General features: G+C 34.8%; 1 protein-coding gene and 1 non-coding gene across 2 annotated transcripts in view; both read left to right on the forward strand.

The window, feature by feature from the left end:
• The window catches only part of Zswim5 (zinc finger SWIM-type containing 5), a 170844-nt gene that overhangs the window by 40369 nt on the left and 113035 nt on the right, over positions 1–17440 (forward strand).
• LOC124968537 (U6 spliceosomal RNA) lies at positions 5467–5571 on the forward strand. The gene has a single exon (XR_007105752.1). It is a non-coding gene; the product is annotated as a U6 spliceosomal RNA (small nuclear RNA).

The following is a 17440-nucleotide window of genomic DNA, read 5'->3' on the forward strand; positions in this document are numbered from 1 at the left end:
ACCATGCGTGAAGTCATGGTTCATTTCCCAGTACCACCACCAAAAATTAATAAATAAAAAATAAAGTCTCAGATATATATTATTATTATTAGGAATATAAAATAATTTAACTTCTTTGGAAAATGATCTGGACATAATGCTTATTTTATTTTGGGAGAGGTACTGGGGATTGAACTTAGGGGTTCTCAACCACTGCACCACATCCTCAGCCCTATTTTGTATTTTATTTAGAGACAGGGTCTCACTGAGTTCAAAACCACCCTCGCCATTGCTGAGGTTGACTTTGAACTTGAGATCCTCCTGCCTCAGCCTCCCAAGCTGCTGGGATTACAGGTGTGCACCACTGTGCCCAGCTCATATACTTATTTTATGACCCAGGAATTTTACTTCTAAATATTTACCCAAGTTAAATAAAGTACATTTCAACAGTATCAACAAAAACCATTGTACAAGATTGTTCATAGTAACTTTGCTCATACGATCTCCAAATTGGAACAGCCTAGTTGTACTTGAACAAGAGAATAGTTAAATAAACCAGTATGTTCATATAATGAACTATTACTGTTCATTAATTAAAAGGAACAAACTACAACTACAGATGTATACAACATTAATATATCTTGAAAAAATGCTGAATGGAAAAATCTCTACTCAAAAGAGTATATATTTAATAATTTATTATACAGAGTTCTAAAATAAAATTTTAATCAGTAGTTTAAAAAAACAATGGTTGTCTCTGGAGATTATTTAACTGGTAAGGACATGAGGGATATTTCTGGAGTAATGATAAAATTCTATAACTTGTTATCTTATTTACATTTTTGTATCAATCATTAGATGTATAAGTACAACTGATTTTTGAATATTGAACCTTGTAAACTTGCGGAACATTTAATTACCTCTTATAGTTTTGTTTAGATTCCTTAGGATTTTCTGTATATACAAGATCATGTCATCTGTGAATAGTGATAGTAGTTTTACTTCTTTCCAGTTTGGTTACCTAGTATTTCTTTTATTTGCTTAATTAGCCTTTCTCAACACCTTTGCTTCTTGTTCCTAGTCTCTCCAACCTTGTATAATTAACTAACTTCTGGATATCTTTTGAACCCATCAAACTTGTTATATCTAAGACTGAACTCATCTTTTCCACCAGTCTTTTTTCCTCTAAAGTCGTCTTTATTGGGAATGACATCACATTCAAATAATTGTTTAGTAAGAAAACTAAGAATCATCCAGGTGTGATGGCACACACCCATAATCCATAGATTTGGGAGTCTGAGACAGGAGGATCACAACTGCAAGGTTAGCCTAATTATATCTAACCCATCACTAAGTCCTTTTGGTTCTGCTTCTTAATTATCTCTTGAATCATTGTAAAACGTATGCTCTCTGCCACCAACAACCCTTTGCCAAATGACCATCATCTCTTGCCAGGATTATTGCACTTTCATAACTGATTCACTCAGAAACCACTCTTGACTTTGTGTTGTCTGTTCTTCACCTTTCTGTCAGTATGATTTTTCTGAAAATACAAATATAATCACGTCATATCCTTACTTAAAACCTTCTAAGGCTAACTGTTCAAGTGAAGCATGACTTGACCTGATTATTTTCTGTGACTCTTTATAAAAATCAAAATATGGTGTGCAAGGTTCTGCAGGATACTACCTCCCCAGACATAGTTACCCAGTCCTTCTTTTACTTCCTTGAATTAGATACCAATTGAAGTATAAAAGGACAGGGATCATATGCCAATATATACTCAATATGTACATGGTAGGTACCAATAAATCTTCACTGAATAAATAAAAATTCCACATTACTGGGTGTAGTGGCACACAGTTGTAATCCCTGCTACGCAGGAGGCTGAGGCAGGAAGATAACAAGTTTGAGGCTAGCTTGGGAAGCTAAGCAAGATCCTGTCTCAAAAAATTAAAAGGGCTGGTAGAGTGTCCCTTGGTTTATTGTACATTTACACACACACACTAAATCAAAACAAAAACAAGAAGAAATCAAATTATATGCCAAGATGGAGACAGATAACATTGATTCTCTTGATTGTGGTGATGATTTCATATATGTATGTCTAAACTTATATCCAACTTAACACAAATCAAAATTTAACAAGTCGTACACTTTAAATTGTTACAATTTATTGCATATCAGTTTTTCTCAATAAAGCTGCTAAACAAAATCTATGTTGCTTTTTAGGGTCTTTTTTTTTCTTGCAGTGCTGAACCCAGGGCCTTATGCATGCAAGGCAAGCACTCTACCGACTGAGCTATCTCCCCAGCCCCGCTTTTTAGGGTCTTGACACATTCTTTGTGTCTGAAAATTTTCACCTTTCATTGTTCACCTAATTTCTATTTATTCTTCAGTCTTTGCTTAAATGTATTTCCTCAGTGTCTGGCTTGGACTCTTCCTTACTGTTTTCTCAGGTCAGGTCTCCCTATTATAAATCCTACCCTTTACTTGACAACATTTATCATTGTTATGCATAATTATATAGGGTTTAATATTTTCTCTTATTGTAGAATCTAAATTAAGATACAAGTCATGCCATTCTTGTTTACAAATGTGTCCTTCAAATATATTATAGGCACTCAATATTTGTTGACTGCATTAAAAAATGAGATATGTATTCATTTTTACTTATTGTGCAAGTATCTTTTGAGCCATACCATAAGCTGGGTACTGTACCACAATCAGATGGTAGTAAATGCTATGGAAGAAAATAAAGCAAGGAGATGGAATAAGTAGTATTGAGATAGGTGGAGTATTTGTCTCATTGCTTGTATTGACACATAGGCATTAGAATCTGGGCATTGAGGAATGACCTGGGAGCCCTGAACTTTTTGGAGTTAACTGGGCATAAAAGGTATTAAGAGAGTCTGAAGGCAATTAGTAAAGCTGTACAAGTTGAGCAAGGGGGGAGGGAGGATCAGGGATTTTGCCAGATCACACAGAATCCTGGGTTCCTTTTGTTTATTCTGCAGATGGTATTATTTAAGTGATCTTATTTATGTTCATAAAGAGGTCTGGGTCTTTCCCTTGATGATGCTTATAGATTTACTAAGTACTCATTGTGGGCCCAATCCTATGGGACAAACAAAAATCTACCTGACTTTAGTTTCTCCTTTCCCTAAAGTAACACACTCTTGTTGACAAATGTGTAGAGAAATAATTATAATATATAAAACAATGTAATTGTAGAAATATAGAAGTACTGAAGGATCGAAGAAAAGAATAATTGCAAAGGGTTAAAGGTATGATAGAAATGGGAGCTGGAAGGCGGTAGAAGAAGGATAAGCAAAAATGATAGGATATGTATTCTAAGCAAGCAAATGTTTCTATTTGGATATCTTTCTTCAGTGTAAAATCAGCATGCCTAAAGACAAATATTTTCCAAACTCAGATCTTCCCTCCTTCTTCCTGTTGGTTATCATTCTCCCTAATGTTCAGACTAAAAACCTTTTAACCACTTTTACATCTTTCTCCCTCTAAAAGAATAACAGTTGAGTACCATGTATTATAGATTAATTGCAATGAGCCAGACACTGTGCTAGATATTTACACACATTATCATGCAACTGGTATGATTTGCTTCTTAACACTTATGAGTGAAAATGTAGTCCATTTCTTATTTCTCTAATTTAGATCAAAACCAACCCAAGTCCCTAGATGCTGTATTAAGCAGAGAGATGAATGTCATCCCTTCCCATATGTTGTCTAAAATACAGGCATTTTCCCCTCCCCTGCAGTTGTCTAAAAACTTCAGAGAGTTTATTCTTTCTAAACATAATATATATCTGATTTCCACTTGTCAACAGGGAAGAATCTTGATGACTTAAGTTACTACTGTTCTTTGTTGCCAGATGGTTCAGAGTTGAACACTTATCTCAGCTGTCTGGTGCTGCTGGTTCCCAAGACAGCAATATTTTACTCGTCCAGCTTTTGGTAAAGGCCAGTAAGTTCTTTTCAAATGGGGATGACTCCATGGACAACTAACTTTCTCAGTACTCCAAGTGAACCAGGGTATGTCTCTTTGTACACTTTTAGTTTTTGATCGCTTCAGGCTCACAATTCAGTCCACTCTTTTATAAGATCCTGCTGTCACAGAAGAGTTGTACCTAGCTGAGTTTGGGTTTCCTCCCATTGCAGACCCTGCAAATAGTATCTTCCTATGAGATTCTCCCAAGGATTAAGCTATTTTTCTTTTCAAAAACTTTCATATTGTGTTGATCCCTGGTTTGCCTTGGTTTGTGTCAAATCATCCCTGTAAACCAGGGAGGGAGGGATCTAAGGTGTGGTATTTATTCTAGTGTCTTAGAGAATTTTGTTAACCCCTATTGACTCAACAGGAAATTTTATAATATTTATATAGAAAATAAAACTATTTAATTACCTCTTTTAGAACCAAGGTCAGTTTCCCTCTATTAAAAATATTTTCACCTACAGTTTTCAGACTGATGTGCATAAGATCTCTTGAGCTGTTGGTAAGATTACAGATTATTGGGCTCACATTTCCATAGATTCTGATTGATTAGATCTGGCATGAAGCCTTGAGATCAGCATATTTTTTAAAACATTTTTCAGTTGTTGATGGACCTTTTTATTTATATGCAGTGTTGAGAATTGAACCCAGGGCCTCACCGAATGCCAGGCAAGCACTCTGCCACTGAGCCACAACCCTAACCTGAGCATATTTTTGAAATGCCTAGTGATTCTGAAACAGATGGTTTGCAGATCACCATTGTTAAATACTGAAGAGGATCTATCTTTCCCTTGTGCTTTATTTCACTATAACACCAAATTAGTTGTCTCTGATCCTCTCCTTCTCCTCTCCTCTCCTTAAAGCTTTTCTCTCATGCTTTGCCACATGCATGTGTTTGTGTATCTGTCTGGACACTTGGCTTACTTCATTCCTTTGTGTGTGTGTTTGTATGTGTCAAGAGGTTGAGCTCACTTCATCCTTTAAAACTGTATAGATGTTGCCTTTTCTGTGATTCTTCACAGAAAAAAAGACTTTAAAAATTTTTTACTACTTCTCATATGTTGTAAGTATCACTTTATATTATGTTTGTTTCTACTAATGTATGAATTTGGGCTCTTACTTACTCTGGAAAATATGGTAGAGCCTAAAGTAAGTGATGTTTAATTTGACACATGAAGTTTGAGTAAGAGTTAGCCAGGTTGAGGTATAGAGAAATCAATCAGGTAGAGAATATTGAATTATATAGAGAATGTAGTTCTATGGGTGAGAGTGACTTGTTTGAGACTAAAAGAAATTTAATAAAGTTAATAGAGTTTGGCTAGTGTCATATCAAAGAGGGCCTAGTAGGGGTCTTAAGCCAATTAGAAGGTCAGCTCTGAAATTTGGAGAAGGAATTAGAATTATGCTTAGAGTGGAAGCCAGGAGAATGGGTTTCAAAAACTGTAGTTGTTAGAAAATGATGTTGAGTGCTCACATCATCAGAACATATACATACTAAAATTGTAAACATACAGAGAAAACTAGCATGGCCCCTGTGCATGGACAACACACATACTCATTCACTAAGCATTCCATTAAAAAAAAAAAAAAGAAAAAAATGTTGATCTGAAATACTTGGTACCATGAAAAAAGTGGTTCAGTTGTAAGCATATTTAGGAAGTAGTCAACATGACTTATTGATTGATTAAATATTGGGAAGATGACTGGTGAGGCAATAGTTGGAACAAGGATGACTGCTAGATCTAACCTTATGGTGGTGCCATTTACCAGGGTGAGGGGACTGGAGAAAGAGAACAAATGTATTTGGATGGTTAGGGTTGTGTTCCATGGAAAAGATGTTGAATTTAGTTTTCAGCATGTTGAATTTAAAATGTCTGTGAGACATCAAAGTGTAGATAACAAGTGGAGTTTGAAAAAAGAAAGAGGTTTGATATAGCTGTTGTTGAGCAAAAAGACCAAACTGATGAAGAAAACATAATAAGAATGTCTGATAATACTTATGGACCAAAATAAAATTGGTGAACCTGAATTCTCAATAGCATCAGTTAGTTGCATTGTATGATTTTATTCAACAGTGCCTTCTAGTTTGAGTGTCAACATAGAGAAGAGAGATAGTTCTAGACTTAAGGTTTTGCCAGGTAGTTTTCAAATGAAGAATTGAGGAATAGGTTTTAGACAACAGAGTAATTAAAATATGGACCACAGAATCTAAGCTGGATGCTGCTGCTGATTTTATTTATCCATATTTATTAAATGATTACTACAGACTAAATACCCAAGAGAGTTGTGAAGAATAAGAAAATTAATGGACTGATGACTGGAAGTTCAAGTGAGGTAGAACACAACTGTAATGGGATAATTGAACACCAAAGAAGGAAAGGCATCAGAAGAGAGTGGGATATGAGACTTAGTGATTTCAGAAGTGGAACAGTTTGGGGTGATGCTGAGGTATAAAATGTGAACAAGCAGAGGTCTCTACTTCTCAGACAGTCTCAGTGTCTGACACTGTTTTTTAGTCTAACTTGTTAGTGCTTTTGTCTATAGAACTCTCTTAAAAAAATTGTGGGAAAAAAAGTATAGCCAAGAAAATATGTAGCTAAAATGAAGTATAGAATAAAACTATTGGAAATATGAAACTGGAAAAAGTTTAGAGGCAAGTTGTTGATTGGTTATGCACATGACTGAAGACAACCAGCCTAATGGCCCTGACTTCTAGTGAGTAGAAGGTTGTGGGTCAGTGAGACCAATAAAGAGATGGGTCAGTGGATAATACCAGCAATTATCTGTGATCTTGGATAAGTTGCTATGAGATAATAATAACAATAGTGACTATTTCTTTTCTATTAGGATGGAACTGGCACAAAGTAAATATAGATAAATTCTATTTTAACTTTGTTTTGAAATAATTTAAAACATATAGCAAAGTTGTAAGAAAAGTACAGAGATGACACCACTGAATATGATGATATGAAGCAACTACACCTTTAATAGCTTGTTTTTGGAAATGGTACAAACCACTTTGAAAAAAGGTCTGTTTTTTTTTTTTAATCAAACTACACATACAACCTACTTATGATCCAGCACTTCTACTCATAAGTTTTTACCAAGATAAATGAGCACATGTATATTAGCAGACTTCTGGAAATATTGTCAATAGGATGAAAAATAAACAGAGGAATAGCTAAATAAACTATGATACAGTTATATAGGGAATTATTAATCAGTAATAAAAATGTATTTATCAGAATATTCAGAATAGCATACTTTATATACTCTTTTGCAATTTGCTTTTTTCACTTTACTATATATCCTAGAAATCACTCCATATCAGTTGAAGGTTTTTGTTTTTTAACCACTGCGTAGTACCTCATTGAGTATATGTATAATATTGTAGTGTTGTTCAACCAGTTTCCTGATTTGATATTTATGCAGTTTTCAATATTTTCACATAGCAAATAGCCTTGCATGTGAGTATTTTGACATTATTGCAGGATAAATTCATATAAGTGGAATTGTTGGACCAAAGGATAAAACTGTGTATGTAGTATGCTATAGTTAGCTTTTTCACTGCTGTGACTAAAAGACTTGACAACACTTTTAGAAGAGAAAAAGTTATTAGATGTTCATGGTTTCAGAGTCTCAGCCAATAGAAGGCCAGCTTCATTGCTTTGGGTCTGAGGCGAGGCAGAACATTGAGGCATATGCATTTCTCTTATTACTAGAGATGTTGAACATTTTTTCATGTATCTGTTGATCGCTTGTATATCTTCTTCTGTGAAGTGTCTGTTCATTTCCTTAGCCCATTTGTTGATTGGATTATTTGTATTCTTGGTGTAGAGTTTTTGAGTTCTTTATAGATTCTGGAAATTAGCACTGTATCTGAAGTATGAGTGGCAAAGATATTCTCCCACTCTGTAGGCTCTCTCTTCACATTACTGATAGTTTCCTTTGCTGAGAGAAAGCTTTTTAGTTTGAATCTATCCCAGTTGTTGATTCTTGCTTTTATTTCTTGTACTATGGGAGTCCTGTTAAGGAAGTCTGATCCTAAGCCAACAAGTTGAAGGTTTGTACCTACTTTTTCTTCTATAAGATGCAAGGTCTCTGGTCTGATTCCAAGGTCCTTGATCCATTTTGAGTTGAGTTTTGTGCAGGGTGAGAGATAGGGGTTTAATTTCATCCTGTTATATATGGATTTCCAGTTTTCCCAGCACCATTTGTTGAAAAGGCTATCTTTTCTCCATTGCATATTTTTGGCACCTTTGTCTAGTATGAGAAAATTGTATTTATTTGGGTTTGTGTCCATTCTATACCATTGATCTACCTGTCTATTTTGGTACCAATACCATGCCGTTTTTGTTACTCTTGCTTTGTAGTAGAGTTGAAGATCTGGTATTGCGATACCCCCTGCTTCGCTCTTTCTACTGAGGATTGCTTTAGCTATTCTGGGTTTCTTATTCTTCCAGATGAATTTCATAATTGCTTGCTCTATTTCTGCAAGGTACATCATTGGGATTTTAATTGGAATTGCATTGAATCTGTATTGCACTTTAGGTAGTATGGCCATTTTGACAATATTAATTCTTCCTATCCAAGAACATGGGAGATCTTTCCATCTTCTAAGGTTTTCTTTAATTTCTTTCTTTAGTGTTCTGTAGTTCTCATTGTAGAGGTCTTTCACCTCTTTTGTGAGATTGATTCCCAAGTGTTTTATTTTTTTCGATGCTATTGTGAATGGGGTAGTTTTCCTAATTTCTCTTTCTGAAGATTCATCACTTATGTATAAAAATGCATTGGATTTATGAGCATTGATCTTGTAACCTGCTGCTACTTTACTGAATTCACTTATGAGTTCTAAAAGTTTTCTGGTGGAATTTCCAGGTTCCTCGAAATATATAATCATGTCATCAGCGAACAGGGATAGTTTGAGTTCTTCTTTTCCAATTCGTATCCCTTTAATTTCTTTGGTTTGTCTAATTGCTCTGGCTAGAGTCTCAAGGACAATGTTGAATAGAAGTGATGAAAGAGGGCATCCTTGCCTTGTTCCAGTTTTTAGGGGGAATGCTTTCAGTTTTTCACCATTTAGAATGATATCGGCCATGGGCTTAGCGTAGATGGCCTTTACAATGTTAAGGAATGTTCCCACTACCCCAATTTTTTCTAGTGTTTTGAGCATGAAGGGATGCTGTATTTTATTGAATGCTTTTTCTGCATCTATTGAAATAATCATGTAATTCTTAACTTTTAAGTCTGTTGATATGGTGAATGAATGGCGATTATCAAGAACATAAGCAACAATAGGTGTTGGCGAGGATGTGGGGAAAAAGGTACACTCATACATTGCTGGTGGTGCTGCAAATTAGTCCAGCCACTCTGGAAAGCAGTGTGGAGATTCCTAAGAAAGCTTGGAATGGAACCACCATTTAACCCAGCTATCCCACTCCTTGGCCTATACCCAAAGGACTTAAAATCAGCATATTACAGAGATACAGCCACATCAATGCTCATAGCTGCTCAGTTCACAATAGCCAGATTGTGGAACCAACCTAGATGTCCTTCAGTTGATGAATGGATAAAGAAACTGTGGCATATATATACAATGGAATATTACTCCGCCATGAAGAATGATAAAATTATGGCATTTGCAGGCAAATGGATGAAATTGGAGAATATCATGCTAAGTGAGATAAGCCAATCTCAAAAAAGTAAAGGACGAATGATCTCGCTGATAAGCGGATGAGGACATATAATGGGGGGTGGGAGGGGTTAGCGTTAGGGTTAGGGTTAGGTTTAGGGTTAGGGATAAGGAGGGTGGTAAGAATGGAGGAAGGAAGGACTGTACAGAGGGAAATGAGGGGTGGGAGGGGTGAGAGGGGTGGGAGGGGTGGGGGGAAGGGAAAAAAATAACAGAATGAATCAAACAACATTGCCCTATGTAATTATGATTACACAAATGGTATGCCTTGACTCCATGTACAAATAGAGAAACAACATGTATCCCATTTGTTTACAATAATATATATAAAAAAAAGGCATATGTGTGGAGGAGGAAAGCCGCTCAGGACATGGCGGATAGGAAACAGAGAAAGAGCTCCATTTACCAAGGGACAAAATATATACCCCAGTGGACTGGGGTTGTGGCTCAGCACTTGCCTAGCATGTCTGAGGCACTGGGTTCAATTTTCAGCACCTCATATAAATAAATAAAAGTCCATTGACAACTAAAAAATATTTTAAAAAATATATGTCCGTATCCGAAAGACCAGTCACACTGTATAGTTACCACCTATAGTTACCACCCAGTTAATCTATTCAAGTGAATAAATGAATTGATTAGGCTAAGACTCTCATACCCCAATCATTTCACCTCTAAACTTTCTTGTTGTCTCAAACATGAGATTTTAGGGGCACATCTTATCTAAACCATAGTGTAGCTTTGTTAGACATTGCCCAATTACTCATCAAGAGAGTAAGTTGTCATACTTTAAAACTTACGCCAACCTAATGGGTGAGAAATGGTAACTCAGAATAATTTTAATTTATATTTTTCTTATTCTGAGTGAAGTTGAACGTCTTTTTGTATATTTAAGGATCATTAAAAACTGAATGTATTGGGCTCAGTGGTAGAGTGCTTGCCTAGCACTTGTGAGGCTCTGGATTTGATCCTCAGCACTGCATAAAAAATAAATAAATAAAACCAGAGGTATTATGTCCATCTACAACTAAAATTTTTTTTTTTTTTAAATTGAATGTATTGGTCTGGGGATGTAGCATTGAGCTGGGGATGTAGCTCAGTGCTTGAGAACTTGCCTCATGGGTGCAAGACCCTGGGTCCAATCCCCAGTACCACACACATGTAAAAAACAAAACAAAATAAAACAAACAAACCCTGATAACATTTTAAATCAAATCTTTTTTTGTTTTGTAAATTGTCTGTTTATGTCCTTTCCAAATTTTTTTCCTCTCAACATTTTAAAGAACTCAATTTTTAAGAGAACCTTCAGTTTTTGTTTGTTTTCCCTCTTGATTTTCTTAAGTTCTTTAGCAGTTGTCATTTGTCTTTTGACTTTGTGGTGTTTGGGGTCATGAAAATTTTTTTCTTTTTCATTTTTTTTGTAGTCATATTTAATATTCTTTAATTTGTTCGGACTTTGGAACATAACTAGAAAGCTTTCCCCTGCATACAACCAGGTTATAGAGGAACCTCAGGTTTTCTTCTAGTACTTGTATAGTTTAACTTTTTTACATTTAGATCTCTGATTCATATTAAGTCTATGTGTATGGTATGAAGAGTGGAGTTAACTTTATCTTATTTACAAATGCTATCCCATTTTCCAGTCACCATTTATTTAAAAATTCATCTTTGCCTTTGTCATTTGAAATACCACCTTTGTCATATACTGAATTTCCAAATCTAGTTGCACATGTGTTTATATATCCACAAAATCTTTTTGTTATATTTTTCTATATTCATTTTTATTTTTGTCCACTTAACCTATATTTTACTAATAGTGGTGTGTCAAAGCTTCCTGTTTTTAGTAGTTTCTATCAGTTTCTTATTTCACCTCCTATTGTTTCTGCTTTATATGGGTGATTTTTGTCTTATTGATGTATAGATGTGGAGAACTGTTACAAAGTCACTTTTAAATTTGTCTTTTAGCGGTATAAAATATCCTTTGTTTCATTTTGGCCTAATTATTTTTGATATCAGGAATACATTCTTATTGTTTTCATTTGTCAGATATATCTTTTTTAATTCCTTTAGTCTAAACCTTTCTAAATCTCCAATTTAGGTGTAACCTTTATATGCAGAAGAATTAAATTTAACTTATGAGCCAATTGAAAATATTTATTTTATTAGGTGAATTAATAAGCCTATTCCATTTATTAATGTACTTACATGATTGATCTAAATGCTAATGTATTATTTTATGTTTTCATTACTAACTGTATTTCCTGGGTCTTTCCCCCCTAATCCTTTTAAAATTTATTTTGATATGTGGGAAGGTCTGTTTTTGTTTTTTTGATCTAGTGGTTTTATGTTTATACCTTTTATCATGCCCACAATCATCTTTTTAAAATTTAACATTTTGCTCTGTGGTTTGTCACTTTCAAATGGTATCCTTTGAATCTCCTATTACCTTTACCATAGTCAGTGATCTTATTTTACTTTCTACTTTTTCTCTCTCTTTTCCTTCCAGAACATATAACATTACATCTTATTTTAAGTCCTAATTTTAAAAATTTACAACAGCTTTCCCTTTGTTTTTTTTTTTTTTAATCAAGGTGAAATTCACATGACATAGTTGTTTTAAAGTATGCAATTCAGTGGCATTTGGTGCTTTCACAATGTTATGTATATACCACCTAGCTCTAGTTTCAAAACTTTTTCATCACTTCAGAATACCCCATTCTCATTAAGTAATTATTCCCCATTTGCCTCTTTACCCATCCTCTGGCCACCTCTAATCTGCTGTCTCTTTTCTTAATATTTTATGTAAAAGGAATCATACTATATATGATGTTTTGTGTCTGACTACTTTCCCTTAGCTTAATGTTTTTGAGGTTCATTGAAGTTGTAGAATATATCAATACTTCATTCCTTTTTTATAAATTTAGTTGTAGATGGACACAATAACTTTATTTTACTTATTTTTATGTGGTGCTAAAGATCGAACCCACTGGCAAGTGCTCTACCACTGAGCCAAGCCCCAGCCCCGTTCATTCCTTTTTATGACCAAATGATATTCCTTTGTGTGGATATATGAGAATTTGTTTATCCATTTATTAGTTGATGGACATTCAGTTATTTCTACCTATTGGCTATTATGAATAATGTGGTGGTAAACATTTGTGTACAAATATCTATGTGGACATTTTCATTTCTCTTGAGTATATTCTTAGGAGTAGAAATTGCTGGGTAATGCAGTAATTCTGTGTTCAACTTTAAGAAATTGCCAGATATTTTCCACAGTAGCTGAACCATTTATGTTTCCACCAACGATGTACAGGGTTTCTGTTCCTTTTTCTTCACAACCCCACCAAAACTTATTGTTTTCTGTTGACTGTAATAAAATAGACATCCGAATGAGTGTGAAGTGGTATCTCATTGTGGTTTTGATTTTCATTTTCTTAATTATTGAGGATGTTAATTTTTTTTTCATTTGCTTATTGGCCATTTGTATTTTATCTCTTTTCTCAGTACCAGGGGACTGAACTTAAGACCTCACACATGATAGGCAAGTGCTCTGCCACTGAGTTACATTCCCAACCCTTTTTATTTACTTTGAGACAGGGGGTCTTGCTAAGTTGACCAGACTGACCTCAAACTTGGGTTTCTCCTGCCTCAGCCTACTGAAGAACTAGAATTACAGGCATGTACCATAGTACCTGGCTGTTATTTCTTCTTCATAGCAGCTTTTCTATGGTAATCTTAATGTTATTAGACAATTAACTTTTTATTTTTATATGGTGCTAGGGATTGAACCCAGTGCCTCACACATGCAAGGCAAGTGCTCTACCACTGAGCTACAATCCCAGCCCCTAACTTTTTTAAAACATGATTTATAGGGGCAAATGAACAAAGCATTGTTTTAGAAAGAATACAATAAATGTGAACTAGGTTTATCATAAAGATACATTTTATTTTTCAATTTAAAGAAATATTTAGCTCTCTTTGTATTCTGCACTACCATAGGTATTATAGATGACGAGCCTTTTGTAAATAAATGAAAGCAAAACTCACCTCTCATAATGTTGTTTTGTATGTCTTTTCACCCTTAAATCCTTGATTTAACTTGGTTGCCTTAATGCATTTTGTTACATTTTTTAAAGACTGTTTTCAGTTTAGATAGTGTAGATAATGCTGTTTAACACATGTGCCAATATGTAAAATTACTCTCACCTACAAATTATAAATTTAACAATGGTATAGTGTTTATATATGCCTTACATGACATAGCAGTTCCATAAAGATCTATGCTATGTTGTATATTCAGTTGATCACATTTATCATTAAGCCTGATAAAGTACTATTAGTTTTCAGTTAATATTTATGGGTTATTTTACTGTTTATAAAAATTAGTATTTTGAAGAGGTTTTGTTGGTGTTGTCTCCCCCCTAAGCAGCTGTGATCTTGTGCTATGTTCATAAAAATTAAAGGGATAAAAATGGTATAAATATTATAGGACAACTGCTGTAAGGAAAAATATCTGTATTTGGTATATTATGAGAGTTCAATGTCTGCCTTTGAGAAATGAGGGACTACTGAATATTAGCTACCCAAGGGAGGCTATCGCTGTGTACAGCTTTGCTCCTTTTAGAGAAACTTCATGATGCTCTAGAATATGCAGCTACAATGCTTTGGATCTCACAAAAGCCTGAATACATCTTTGATTGGTTATATATTAAAGGAAATAGCCCACAGCATGGTGCCAGACAAGTGTAGAGCCCAACCAATTTGATCCTTAAGCAGGGAGAAGAATTCTATTCATCATTGAGAGGTTAGATTGTAAATGTTGTAATTATTTCAGCCTAAATTGGTTTACAGCTATTTTTTTTTTCAATAAAACTTCTCTTCAAATTGTGAGGCAAGAAGACAGTTTTCATTTTGATGACCTTTCTTGCATTGTGTTTTTCTTTAAGTCCTCCCATCCTACCCTGTGGCCTACTCTGTTTACTGTTAAAATCTGAATCATAATGTGCATCTGGAGCAATCCTGAATCATGTGACTGAAGTGTCTCTTGTCATTTATTAGATACTCTTTGAATGTCTAATTTTGACATAGTATTTGGTTATATCATGAAGAAACTTGTTTCTACTCTTGATGGCTTTTGGGGTTCCTGCATATGTAACGTTTTTTTTTCTTTTTTTTAATCTATACACAATTTTTTGTTGTTGTTTAAAATTACAAAATGGAACAAAGAATGACAGCCACATTGGGCCTTGACAGGGATCCTTTCACTTGAAGGACCACTTCTGTAATGAATGATTTTTTTATTCAAGTGAATATTCATATATTTCTCTGACTCTAATTTGTATGAAATGACAGCCTGCAAACCATTTTGTTTGATTACAATCCCTTTACCTTCATTATCTTTTATGCCTATTTAAACTCTGGACTTGCCATATCTATCTTGACCCTCCCCCACATCTCTCTGTTTGTATTTTCTTTCATTGCAATTTTCCTCTTTTCTCTTCTTCGGGTATTCACAGATTGTTTTTAGAGTTCATTAAAAAGGGAGTGTGTTGTCTGGGTAGAAAATTACATTTGCATGCTTGAGAGGGGCCTAAAGGTTTTTATGTGGGGTTTGGCAAGGATCCTGCTCTTTGGGGAGGGGGGGGAGGTAGGAGAAGAGAAAAAGGAGGCATAAGATGGTATTTTTTAGAAAGGAGAAAAGAGATGTTGAGATGATTTCTCCTATTCCCATTTTTTCCTTTCTATATTATATATGTCTAATTTTTTTCTTGCAAGTATAAACCACTTGACTAACAATGAAATAAATTAGAGGCCTTTCTTAGAACTCTTTTTGAATTCACTATTGAGTTCTGCAAAGCAAAAACCTTTCCTAGATGGTAATTGTACATTTACAAGTGATACTGGCAAGTTGCTGTATATAAATGTTTGTGTATACACACACACACACACACAAATATACTTCGTGATAATTGAAGGAGGCTTTGTAGTAAAGTTGTTTCTTGAATTAATATGACACTTCATCTAAACTGCTATCTACAAGAAGTTTAGCCCTGTGTGAATTAGGATTTCTAACTTTTAACAATTTGAATTTGGGTTACTCAGTGGTAGAATAGTTGGCCTGACATGTGTGAGACCCTGGGTTCAATCCCTAGCACTGCCAAAAAATTTTAAGTTTTTAGGCATAATTTTAGCCCTTTTTGAAGTTGAAAATGTTGATAATTTTTATTAAAGATGATGACATTTATTATCCAGAAAATGTCATTTGTGCCCATTGGAACATGAGGGAACTATGGAACATTTATAATAAAAGGACTATATTTCTCAGTAGTAAAACTTTCAAAGAATTCTGGTATGCTCATAGTTAACACCAGAAACATGGTGATGTGGTAGGTTAGGAGTGGGCAGGAAATTACAAGTTACTTTGTGCTATAAAGGTATTAAGAGAAAAATTGTTTTATCCTAGAACTGGCCAATGGAGGTAAGGAGTTTTTTTTTTTTTTTTTTTTTGGTACTGGGGATTAAACTCAGGGGCACTCAACCACTGAGCCCCATCCCCAGCCCTATTTTGTGTTTTATTTAGAGACAGGATCTCACTGAGTTGCTTAGCACCTCACTGTTGCTGAGGCTGACTTTGAACTCATGATCCTCCTGTCTCAGCCTTCTGAGCCTCTGGGATTACAGATGTGTGCCACTGCACCTGGCTTAGCTTTTTTTTTTTTTTTTAAAGTCTGACTTTTTACATATTATAGCCATTTAGCAGATTTTTTAAAAACCTTTTTCGAGATATTGAGGATTGAACACAGGACCTTGTGCATATTAAGAATGCACTATACCCTGAGCTCCATCCCAGGGTAACCTTGAACTTGTGATTCTCCTACCTTAGCCTCCTGAGTTGCTGGAACTACAAGCATGTACCACTGTTCCTGGCTCCCCAGCCCTTTCCAAAATAATTTTTTTCCACCCAAATCATTCATTTTTATTAAAAAATAAGAGATATTGACAGAAAGCTTAATAGCAACACTAGGTATCATATAAACAAAGAATATCTAGCTTGGTAAAGATGTACAATGCAATTTTATTTTGAGACAGAATTTCAGTAAGTTATCCAAGCTGGCCTGGAACTTGTGATCCTCCTGCCTCAGCCACTGAAGTAGCTGGAATTATAGGCATGCACCACTGTGCCTGTCAGCAGATTCTTTTAATTGAATTGCTGACTGTGTTCCATACATTCTTAGGTAAGAGAAATACAGAAATATATAAGACATGATAGCGTCTTCAAGGATCTTATTGTCAGTATGAAAATGTGTGTATACAGTTAGTGTGCATGGTGTCTATAAAGTCTGGAAACAGATTACTTCATATATGTGTATATATATCTATAAATAGACATATATGTATACATATATATAGGAAGTATATATGTTTTTTCAGATGAAAGAAGTCCTTTGTTGCTTTTACTTTTGCCTGTGTTTCCAGACTTTATAGTTACCCTGTGGCAGGTATATATATTAGCAAATAGTTGTAGTATAAGTCCTGAAAAAAAGCTGTATACAGAATAATTTGGACACATCAAACTTTCATTCTCTGTTGGGTATTCTCATTAGCTTACAAACATAGTTTTATTTCTTGCCTCTTAACAAAAAAAAAATCTTCTCAGTGACTGGGGTTGTGGCTCAGTGGTAGAGCACTCGCCTAGTATGTGTGAGGCATTGGGTTCGATTCTCTGCACCACATATAAATAAATGAATAAA

This window comes from Sciurus carolinensis, chromosome 1 (genome assembly GCF_902686445.1).
Source record: "Sciurus carolinensis chromosome 1, mSciCar1.2, whole genome shotgun sequence".
NCBI classification, from domain to species: Eukaryota; Metazoa; Chordata; class Mammalia; order Rodentia; family Sciuridae; genus Sciurus; species Sciurus carolinensis.